The sequence below is a fragment of the Lissotriton helveticus genome, chromosome 10 (genome assembly GCF_964261635.1).
Source record: "Lissotriton helveticus chromosome 10, aLisHel1.1, whole genome shotgun sequence".
NCBI classification, from domain to species: domain Eukaryota; kingdom Metazoa; phylum Chordata; class Amphibia; order Caudata; family Salamandridae; genus Lissotriton; species Lissotriton helveticus.
This window is the reverse complement of record NC_136071.1, coordinates 477,678,427-477,690,451: the sequence shown is the minus strand read 5'-3', so window position 1 is coordinate 477,690,451 and position 12,025 is coordinate 477,678,427. Positions and strand designations below refer to the sequence as shown.

General features: G+C 42.2%; 1 long non-coding RNA gene across 1 annotated transcript in view; it reads left to right on the top strand.

Moving 5' to 3' along the window:
• The window catches only part of LOC144785340 (uncharacterized), a 4,610,862-nt gene that overhangs the window by 412,923 nt on the left and 4,185,914 nt on the right, over positions 1 to 12,025 (top strand). Inside the window, exon 2 of the long non-coding RNA XR_013601832.1 lies at positions 7,617 to 7,695. This is a non-coding gene — a long non-coding RNA (uncharacterized LOC144785340). The remainder of the gene's footprint in view (positions 1 to 7,616; positions 7,696 to 12,025) is intronic.

Here is a 12,025-nt window from a genome sequence, read left to right as displayed (position 1 = left end):
CAACACACTCTGCTCTGTGGTATCCTGTATTGGAGTATGGAATTAAAGCCCCGACCACTCTCCGCCCATTTTTGTCATTGGCTTGTGTCATTGCCCTTCATAAATGCTGGCTTCTGATTAGTTAATAGGCTTGTTTGTCCCTCCTTAGTACCGCCTTGTCTTCATTTGTAACCTCCCATGAGGACTCCCCTCTTCTACTTTAGTTGTTACATGGTACGTCTTTTTTTAGTCTGTAAGCATTATTTTATTTAATATGTTTTTCCTACTACAGGCACGACATGCTTTCCTGCACCATTCAGCGGGCAATGCACGCTTTCACTTTCTGAGCAGCCCGGGACAATGGTGGCTGCTTTTTTTAATAGGTTGCGCATTTACAAGACTTTGAGCTATTGCCATTGTAAATGGTAATGCCTTTTATTTATGTGTTAATCAGCAAAACAGATAAATAAAAGACATTAACATTTACAATGCCAATACCTTACAGTCTCACACATGCGAGACTTTTGCATTGCAAATGCTTTTTTTTCTAATTCCTGATGTTTACCTAAAACAGTGAGACTGAGCAGGAAAGCATACTCAAAAGCCTAGCCATAGCATTAATAGCAACACCAGATCCCACACTTTGCACTCCTACTTTCCTATAGTTTGAGGTAGGTCACGTAGTAGGGAAGTAACTAGCTGCAATTAAATCCCCCATGTGTCATAATTAGAATACCACACAGTTTGTCTTCCAAATAGTCAAGCAGAGATTTCTTCACAGTCAAATGCTCCCATACCTCCTATAGAAGAAGTCTGGTGTAAAAGAGACTTTCTTAATTTCCATATGAAAATCAACAAGTTGGAACTTTCACATACTCATGGTGCCTGTGAACCTTGGAGTCTTAATTGATTGTACAATAAGCTTAATCTCACCAGGAGCCAACATATGAGGGTTCCAGTTTTCCTGAATAGGCTGGTAATAGGATTAACCAACCAAGTTATGATTACAGGCTCTTCAGTAAATCTGCTAAACTGCAGAATTACTGCGGGAATTGGAACCAGATTAAAACAATTTCTCTGGTAATTTCAAATTTCAACCTGACCCAGAAGGACCCATTAGTAACCCCTGCTAACTCTACTTGCCTAGTGGGATCAATATCCAGTATCAGAATCTCCAGAAGGGAGAGTTACTGATGTACTTAATAGGAACTTAATAATAGGGCCATGTTCTTTTGTTGATACTTCCATTATGACTCAGTGAGACAAAGAATTAAAGAAAGGTCTGACCTTCTGCAGTTCTCAAATGGCGGAATACTTCTCAATGATCTCTGAAATATTTTGGTAGAAATGCTAAGGCAATGTAACCGTGCAATATCAGAACATTATTGTGTTTAGTTTAGGTTTTTCATGGAATTATGAGTATACCATGTTGTCAATATTTTTCAAGCAAGGGAAAAAGGTATGTACCCTAAAATTGGGAACGAGAGGGGTCAATTTTTCTAGACCAATTGAAGCAGTAACTTTTGTTTGTATTGGATCAGGATCTTATTTCCGCTCCCCCTACTGCCTGTAATTTCTGTCTCATTTTGCGAGTTTTGGGACTGATTGCCCCTTGGAATTCCTTTTTTTGTTCCCACCACTGCCCGTCCGCTCGCTTCTTGCTGATTCTTTTTATGCCTTCCATCAGCCCAGCCTACCACCTCACAACAACCCACCCAGGACCTACTTAATGTAGGTCGCAGAACGACCCCATTTAGCAGGTCCTCATTTCCGCTCTACTGACTACCTGTGATTGCTGCTTCCTATTTTTTTGGGGGGGATTGTTTGCCCCTTGGAATATTCGTTTTTTGCTCCTCCAACACCCTCTGCCCACTCGTTTCACGACTATTCTTTTTCTCCCTCCCACCAGCCCAGCCCACCATCTCCCAGAGATGTTCCCACCTCCCAGGACCTACTTAATAGGGGTCGAAGCATGACCACAATGCACAGGAGCGCTGGCGCACCAAGAGGCATGCCCATCTGGACCCACCTGTGCCTGGACCATGCCCAGCATCAGGAACATTGTCCCTGCTCCAACCCTCAGTGATTCCTGCGCACAGCTTCAAGCTCAGAACCACAGAAGCTGCAACAACTGCTGCATGGCATCTCCACAATCATCCGTAGGACCTTTCTCATGTCACTGCTGCCTCTTCTCCTGCAACACCAGAGCAACCACCAAGTTGGACACACCACAAAAATTATGACTGCATCCACCTTGTTGGCCGAGACCTCCACAGCAGAACTCCAGTGCATCCTACTCAAAGCACCCTCGCTCGGCAAACATGCCGTGGAGATCTGGGACATTATCTCATCCCACCCTCACTCTGGATGCCATCAGAGACCTGGCCATGCTCTGCCTCCATGCCAGACATCACCACTGCCACCCTTGAAGGCTACAAGATAACACACTAAGACAGAACCAACAAATACGGAGGTGGAATTGCCATCATCTTCAAGGACACCATCCACTGCATGGCCTCCTAAGACAAATCCAACCTCAGAATGTAGCATATCAACTAGCATCTGTACACTGACGCAAAAAGCACCATCAGAGGCATCTTCACCACATCCCTGAATTCATTGCCCCTATCATCATCGACTTGGAGCACTACATCTTCCTAGCAGATCTTAGCTTACACCTCGATGACCCCAGTGATACCAACTCAACTGATCTCCTGGAAAGCATAAGCAACATATGCCTCAAGCAACTCATCACAGTTCCCACCCACATAGCAGGACACACACTCTACTCCATTTTAATATCCAGTGACAGAGTCAAGTACAGCCACATCTCCTTGCTCACCTAGACTGACTACTGCAGCATCCACTTCATATGTCAGGTCCTACCAACGCTGGGATATTGCCCCCCTGGTCCATGCCCAAAAACTGTAAAAAGATATCAGATAACCAATAGAACAAGGCTCCCAACTCACACCTCCCAGACACAACATCCAACACAGATCAAGTTGTGAAGAGCTTCTCCCTGTGGATCACTAAATGCAGCAACACAATCGCTCTGTTAAGCCAGTCAAATCCAAAGGACTGGTCCGAATAGCCAGCAGGCTCCCCATGGAGCTGAATCCCACCAAATACAACTGCCTGAAACTAGAGAGGAAGTGGCGCACCAGCATAGACTCAGAAGACCACACCACCTTCAAGACAGCGCTCAAACAGTATCACCACAGTCTGAAAGAAACAAAGAAGAGCATCCCAGCAGACGGCATAGAAGCCAGCACTAAGCACAGCAAGGAGCTCTTTGCCATCCTGAAGGAGCTCTTCAATCCCACAGGGATGTATGTCATTACTACGCATGCTTTTACAACTCATGCCTTTACCACACAACTTTTACAATGCAAGTCGTTACAACGACTTGCGTTGGGGGGCGCTGGATAGTGAATGGTTTAATTTACTATTCCAACTCCAGTCCCCGTGGATAGTAGGGAAGGTTTTGGGTAGTAAATTAAACTATTCCCTATCCTACAGCGCCCCCCAGCGCAAGTCGTTGTAAAAGTTGCGTGGTAAAGGTAGTGCGTGGTAAAAGTTGCGTTGTAAATGCTGTTCCCCTCCCACAGCCACCAAGAACAGCATCACCCCATCTCAAGAACTGTGTGGCACCCTAGCGGACTTCTTCCACAACAAGATCTCTGCCATATTTGAAAGCGTCAAACCCCAACCCATTGCCGCTGACAGAATCAGCCTGATCACACCCACAAGCACAAACCCAGAAGACCTGATCACTCACTATAACCCTTTCACAACTTAAGCCACAATCTCTTTCATGAACTATGTGCACTCAAGCAAACCCACGGATCCCTGTCCCCACCACATCTTCAACCTCGGGAGAAAGACAATTGGTAATGAGCTCAAGAAAGTCCTGAACACCTCCATCACCTGGGCCTCCTTCCCTAATGACTGCAAGCATGCTGAAGTGAGGCCCCTCCTGAAGAAACCATCCACTGACCCAACAAAACTAAACAACAACGGGGCCATCTCCCTTTCCTAGCAGAGGTTCTCAAGAAACCAATCAACCAGCAACTCACCGAACACCTGGAACGCAACAGCCTCCTGGATCCCTTTCAATCCGGTTTCTGAGCCAACCACATCATCATTGCCATCCTGGACTGCAGCAACAAGGCAGCCATCATTCTCCTGAACCTACCAGCTTCCTCGGACACCGTCCCCCATCACATTTTGATCAGCAGACTCCACCACATCAGAATTCAAGGAGACACCCTCAAATGGATTGGCTCAAGTGTCACTGGAAGAACACATTGAATATGTCTCCCACTGTTCACCTCGGAACCCAAAAAGATAATCTGTGGCATCCTCCAAGGATTATCCTTCACTCACCCCCCTCTTCAACGTGCGCTTGACCCCCTGGCCAGCACCATCAACATTCGGACCGGAGGGACACAAGTAGGTGCCTAAAAGAGAGAGGTATCCTCGAAGCAAATTGTACTGGGATACTGAACCCCTCCGAATCCATGGGGCAAATTTAGGTCCCATGACATGAACCACGTGTTTGGATTAAATACGTAGGTATTACTGCATGCACTTATTATAGCTTGCAGCAATTTAATTTAATTTAACTTATCTTATTGAAAATAACTCATCACTGAGCTAAGGAGTGGCGAACACAGGGCTGGTCCCTGTGTAGTCCCGAAGAAGTGCTTGGGGTATGCACGAAACATGTTGACAATAGGAGTTGATAGGTACACCTTGACACATTACGTTTAGGGCGCCCTATTTTTCCACCCCGTTTTTATATACTACCACCTAGAGGCAGGAATAAAGTTTATTGTAAACCTACTGGGCAGGTATTTTTAGATACATCACATAGTCCACTCCACAATTACACATGCATCACACATAGTCTTTGAAAGTGCTCCTACGTAACCCGCAAGTCGAAGCACGCCCCAGCCCGTAGAGGACTGGGATGGCCCCAATGATGAAGCATGTCACCGTGGGGCAACCCTGGTGGTAAGTGAGGGGACACCTAAAAAAGGAACAATTTCTCCTTTTTTTACTTAATATGAATTTCCCATGACCGACCCCATTGAGTGTTGTGTATGGTTCATAGTAACTAGCAAGGCTCTCAGGAATCTGGTAACAGAGACCATTTGTTGATTATAGTTTTTGGAGGGTGAGCCTTAGCTATTGTTTTTCCCTCTAACTCCCTCTCTTTAATGTCAGCACCATCAGATCCCACAGACTCAACATGGCCGATGACACCCAGCTCATCATCTTGCTTTCAGATCACCTTATAACCACCAGAGCTAACTCCCTTAGATGTATGATGAATGTCACCGACTGGATGAAGGACAAGCATCTTAAGCTCAACACGGACAAGACAGAAGTCCTCATATATAGGAACAACACCTCTCCATGGAACAACCTTAGTGGCCTGCTGAACTCTGCCTATCTTCGCCCTGATCGACCACTCCCGCGAGCTCAGCATCATCTTGCAGAACAAACTTTCCATGAAGAAACAGGCAAACACAGTCTCGTCCGCCTGCTTCCATACCCTATGCATGCTCTGCAAGGTCTTCAGGTGGCTCTCAGTCAACACCAGAAGGACCGTCACGCAGGCCTTCGTCACCAGCAAGCTGAACCACAGCAATGCACTGTAGGTAGGAATCTCTGCATGCCTTCTAAAGAGACTACAGATAATAAAAAACTCAGCAGACAGATTCATCCCCATTCTCCCCAGACCTACCCACATCACCCTCCACCTAAAGAAGCTACTCTTGCTCCGATCCAGAAGAGGTGCCAACTCAAGATATTGTCCCATGCATATAAAGCGCTGTACAATGAAGGACCAGCCTACATCAGAGAATGTTTGACCTTGCACCAACCAACCAGACAACTACAATTCGCCTCCCTCTATCTCATAAACACCCCCCAGATTCACTGAAGCACGTGGAGGAAGCTCCTGCACACAACTGGCAGTCAAAGCTTGGAATGACCCCCTTGCACCTCAGGACTGCCCCACTGCTCCAGCAATTCAGGAAAGGAATCAAGACCTGGCTGTTTGACTGAACAGATCACGATACAAGCAGTAACTCCAGCCCTTTGAGACCCTCACAGGTGATTTGCCGAGCTTAACAAACACTTGATTGATTGATGTGTTATCTTTTTCTCAATTGTATTTCCAGTTCCTCTTTATCCTATGTCACTTAATCATTTTTTTAATTAATATTGTTTCAGACATACCTATTTGGTTTATATTTTCAAATTCTCCTTGATCATGCAAAGACTGCTAAACAAATAACCACACAGCCACCAATAACAGTATTTATTTTTAGCAAGTGAATTAGGAACATTATTGGAGACTAAATAAACACTTGGTATGACTTTCTCCATCTTTAAAATAAACCTTGTGTAGTCATTGATATCACCCAAAATGTTCACTCTGTCTATCACAGCCCACAATAATTATTCATTAAGATTCACCAGTGAAGTGAAGGTAATATATGTGGTAAAACTGAAAGGGATTACTTTGTTTTCACTTATTGCTATCTGTGATGTCCTTTGAAATTTATGATGCAGCCAAATAAGCAAAAGGGCATAAGGTTCTGGATGCTAAAGTGCCCAATCATTTAAAGTCCCATATTTAATAACCCTCAGCATGGTTCAAACAAATGATGGCTCCCCCAGTAAGGCCTACATGAACTTTATCATCTGATACCTGAATCAAACCAACCTTTTCCTGAGCTTGTGGCTGATATGTCTTGCTTAGATTCCTTTGTGTTCTATAGGCACCCTTGTTGGTGCCCAACTGCCTTTGCTATTTGAGATGAACCTGTAGTTTCCCTCCCTGTTCACTTTGTACTATGTGCTACTACGTTTGGATTCTCACAATGGTGCAGCAAAATGTGGGTGTAAATGTGTGTGCTTGCTAATTTTCATTAGCAGAGGGTGCTTAAATCAACAGAGGGAATTTATATTCCATTTCAATTAAGAATGAGGAATAACCCTCAAATAGCATGTTACTCACCACTCCGATGTGCAAACAGACCACGTGTGCAATATTTGCCATCGATTTGTGGGCACATTCATGAATCCATTTGAATTACTTGCAAGGTAGGGGCCCTTAATGTTTTAGCATCCGACTATTTTTCCTTATTATTTTTTACACAGTTTTTTACACAGCTTGTTCTGCTGCCTTTATCTGTAATTTGATCTTTTGCATATAAATGTCTCATCATTCATTTTGCAACCATCACCAGCCCACCGGTATGCTGTTAATCTCTCTGTAAACAGCTAAGTATGATTGGTTGTGTCTAGGTACAACACTTACATTAAAAAGCTACCTCTTAGAAATAATTACAAAATACATATTCCCACTTCACTACATGTTGCAGAGGTTGCTGACATATTTTTTTTAATTTCCCACTGACTGGCACAATTTTGCAGCCTCTCTTCTGCCACATATATATTATCAGCCACTTTGACAATGGGATTCAAATCTTTATTAGTTTAAATTTAGTCATTGGGTCTGTATACACCTCTTGTTTGCTTACATTGACCACATCTTTCTGGTAAGTCTAATGTCCCTTGTCCTCTGTGTCTTAATGGTATTTTGTCATCTCTTACAGTGATTGGATTTTGGACAATTTGTGAGCAACTGGTCATTGGATTTGGTGCTGGTGGCGATTGTCCCTGTCTCCGACTACTGTAAGTATTTCCCTTCTGTTACCTTAATGGATGCTGGTACAATTGTACCATCCCCAGTATTGTAAGGATTTGAATTTGACCTGGGATTAGGATGACACAGTATTTGACCCATAGAACTCATTATTGCTCTTCTATCTATTGTAGGCAGTAGTAATGGCTCAAATTGACATGTTGGGTTGAGGAAAAGTGGTTGATAGGGAAATCTATGGAAAGAAATCTCTAACGTATAAATTCTAGCGTTCCATCTGGCTATAAATCAAAGTTTCACTCATGACTGTAAATATTTGGAGAGACCAATATTCCAGAAGGCTATAGGAAAAACATGAAATCCTATTGCTCCTCTCCTATTACCTCACATATTGGAATTCCAGCCATTGGATACCCATGTAAATTTCATCAGGTCAAAACTACTGAAATGTATTTGGGTAAAATTCCAGAACATTCTGGTACATGGGCAATTTGGCTTGAGCACCAAATACCGCATATGTGTCCCATTTTCTGAGTGAAAACTCAGAATCGGAGGTATTTCTTACACCACTGTGTCTATACATGATGCGACAAAAACCTCAACCCAACAGCCGCACACATGACCTGTGGCATTGAAAACGTGTGGAGAATCGTAACAAGGAATATTCAGACACAAATTAAAGTTCTACGACTATTGATACATGGAATTGTGATTCGATCTCACTCTAAATGATAATGTTCAAAGGCCAAGCTGTAGGCAAGGAATCTGAGTTAGGGTGGAAGCACTCCCAAGGCAGTATTCCAGTGTTCAGTGCTTTGCCTCGCCTGCAAACATGAGACTCAAGCAAGCACCGAAAGAGTTGCTCGAAATGCAGATGGTGACTATTCAGAGGCATGTTTTCTGGTACCTAAGACGAGATTATCAATGCCTGTTGACCATATTTGTCTCTGTCACGAATGAGTACCACTGACTTGGGTAACAATAAACATCTGTTATTCAGCGCCATGATGCCCAGGGTGAATGTGCGCCTTTACAAATACACGTTATATTATTTGTGTTGTGTGCAGTTATGCTTTGTACAGTGTGCTTACATTACCAAGTATCTAGTGGGATATGGCTGCCTCTGTTGCCAGGGCAGATGTCATCCGCGGTTGCCACCTTCTGAAGTGTCCCTGGTCCTGCATCTCTTCAGAGTTTGTGTTTTGGGGAAGGCCAAAAGCATAGGGCTGTAGAGCAGAGTGTTTTCCAGCTAACTAACCTCGTTATATTGGTTCGTATATGACACGTAGTTTATCTTGTATTAGTATATGTGGAGGACGTGTTCGTTTACCTCATGGAAGTTTTAATCACTTGTTATTTGTTCATATTTTATACGGTCATGATAATGTAGAAAGAACAGATAAGAATTATAATTTCCGTGTTCATTATGATAACATATTTGTGTCCTCTGGTTGTGAGTGGGGGCAGACAGTAGATATAACCAGTAATGGTGCACACTCCTTGTGTTTTATGTACGCTTGTATATCTGGATGTGGTATTCCTGCAGCTTGAACATAGCTGTAAGATAGTGCAACGCCTAACCGGATTGAAGGTAAGCATACATCCAGAGCTTGTATCTAGGTGGGTGTGCTGGGTTCTGAGTGGTGAGGTGGACTACTTAGCCTGCCAACTTTAGAGTTCAGTAGTTTTGCGACTCAAAATATATCCCAAAATATTATTTCTAGTCGTTTAATAACTTTATTCGGTTATTATACATAGATAACCATAAAAGTATGATAAAAATCACATCCAGTTAAAAAAAGGAAGATAAAAACCAACCATTTTCAATACAATAGGCTCATTACAAATTCATACAGGTGTTGATTTCCGCGATATAAAAACATTTTAAAAAAAGGCCGAGACAGATGCAACAGTAAATATATTATCTAGCTTCTGGATAGCTAAAAAGGCAGGACAACACTGTCTAAAATTCATGTACTTTAAAAGGTGGCAATATCCATCTTTTCCTAGGGATTGTGTACAGTTTGCAAAAAAACAAAATATGCATATCAGATTGATTGGACAAATCATCGCATGGGCATTTAATACGTTTCTTTGACCAATCATTCATAACGGGAAAACTTAGTAGCCTAAATGTTAATTTGGATAGTCTCCAGAGGGTAGAAAACAAGCTTATCAGACGAATTCTATCGGTCCCAAATTCTACACCCACCTACTCTATACACGAGGAAGTAGGCCTACCCTACATTATAGATGGACTGAAAATGGCTCCTTTACTTTTTTGGGCTAATACCTGGTTAAATACAGAGTTATCTTTAAATCACAGTATTCTTAAAGATGTGATTGCAAGGGAGGGGGCAATGAAAATACTATGGCTGAAATACATAAAGTCATCATTCACTGCCCTTGGGAGACCCGATCAATACACAACACCTTCAAATATCAGGAGGGCAGATATTGTATGGATCAAGCAGGAATTCCAGGGGAGGGCCCGTTTAGAGAGAGAGGAGCTTGAAGTTAACAAACCATCAGTAAGAGCACATTTGGTCCTATCCTCTTCACCCTTGCACAGATTTTTATTAACCAGACTTAGAATGAACCTGATCCACTATTCACTAGGTCGTTTTCCTGTGTGGGAAAAACCAGAGCATGCACCACCTTGTGAGTGTGACCAGTTCTCCAACCAGGACACCCTTCATTTTATGTTCTTTTGTGGGTTATATAATACGGAGAGGGGAAAATATCTAATACCTCTTTTAAAAACTATGGGCTTTATACAAGTGAGACCAGCTTTACTTTTCCTTCAACTGTTACCAAATGCACATGTCACTTTTTGTGTTGCAAGTTTCCTTACAGACGCTTATAAAGGAAGAAACAAAAGAATCCCTAGAACTGTATTGTTTTAAATTAAAATTGCACTAACATATTCATTTTAACCTAATTTTAAATACTTTATGGCATTTTAATATTTGACTTTTTTAAGATGTGTAAATGAATGTATTGTGGGTGCTTTCAAAATATTTTCAATGTATGTATTACCTTTGCCTTTTATGATTTTAACAAAAATCGAATAAAGTGTATTTTGACTGACTGACTGACTAGTAGCCTAAATAGGATATTAAGTCTAAAACGTATTAGTAAAAACCTTTCAAAGTCTCTAATCTGTAGGGTGGTATATGGTTGGATAAAAGTCTTGGTGCACTCACCAATCTTACCAAATCTTATAGAAGCCCTTGCCCCTTGATAAAGATTCCTAAGGAATAGAGTAATATTTTCCTCTACCACCAAACGTTCCAAAATCAACCATAGCTTGCTATGGGCAACACAATCGAAGGTGGATGATAAATCCACAAAAGTTAAAAACATACGACCGCCCTTTGCTTTAGTATATTTCTCTAAAAGGGTATACAGGTTAAGACCTTGGTCAACAGTGCCAAGGCCTTTCCTGAAGCCGTATTGGAGGTCGCTAATTATTGTATGCTCCTCAGCCCATATTTGTAACCTATTTAAAATCACTCTGCCAAGGATCTTAGTGGTTGAGTCTAATAATGATATGGGGCGATAGCAAGCGCAACTAGTTCTATCACCCTTTTTGAAAATAGGTATAATAATAGACTCAAACCATGTCAATACCAGTCCATCTGAATAAGAAGCGTTAAAGAGTTGTGTGAGGAGTGGGGCCCATAAAGCCATGTTATTCTTGAAGATCTCAACCGGAACCCCATCAGGGCCCGGCACCTTTCCTCCAAACTGGCTTTGATACCCAAAATCACTTCCTCAAGAGTGATACTCAAGTTCAGTTTATTATTATAAGGCACAGTCACTCCCTCCTCTACATACTCACTAGACGTTCGCTCTGACGAAGTTGGTACACTATACAAAATTTCAAAGAACCTGACCCATTCAGTCTCGGCGATGGCTATCTCTATCCTCGCCTTGGAGTTAACATTAAAAAACAGGGCGTTAAGTGCCTTCCAGAAGGCTGCCATATCTCGGCTTTGAGAGGCCTCACACAGTGAGTCCCATGCTTTCCTTTTCAAAGCATCCTTTCTCTTTTTTAAGGCTACCTTGTATACCTTTCGCAGGTCCCTAATTAAAATTCGATCCTTATCGGGTTTACTTAAGGCATGCTTAAGGTTGGAATAAGCCTTAGTACAGGCTGGTTAAACCAGCTTGATGATTTTCCTTTAGGGTTTTTTACTTCTACCCACAGGCTAGCCTTAATTTGTGAGGTAATTGTCTTAATTTTTTTTAATTATTTTGGAATTTTCAGCTGTCTCATCCAAACAAACATTAAAACTAAATTCACATTTCTTAATTAATATTGTTTCTAACGTTTCTAAGATCATACAATATGCAGTC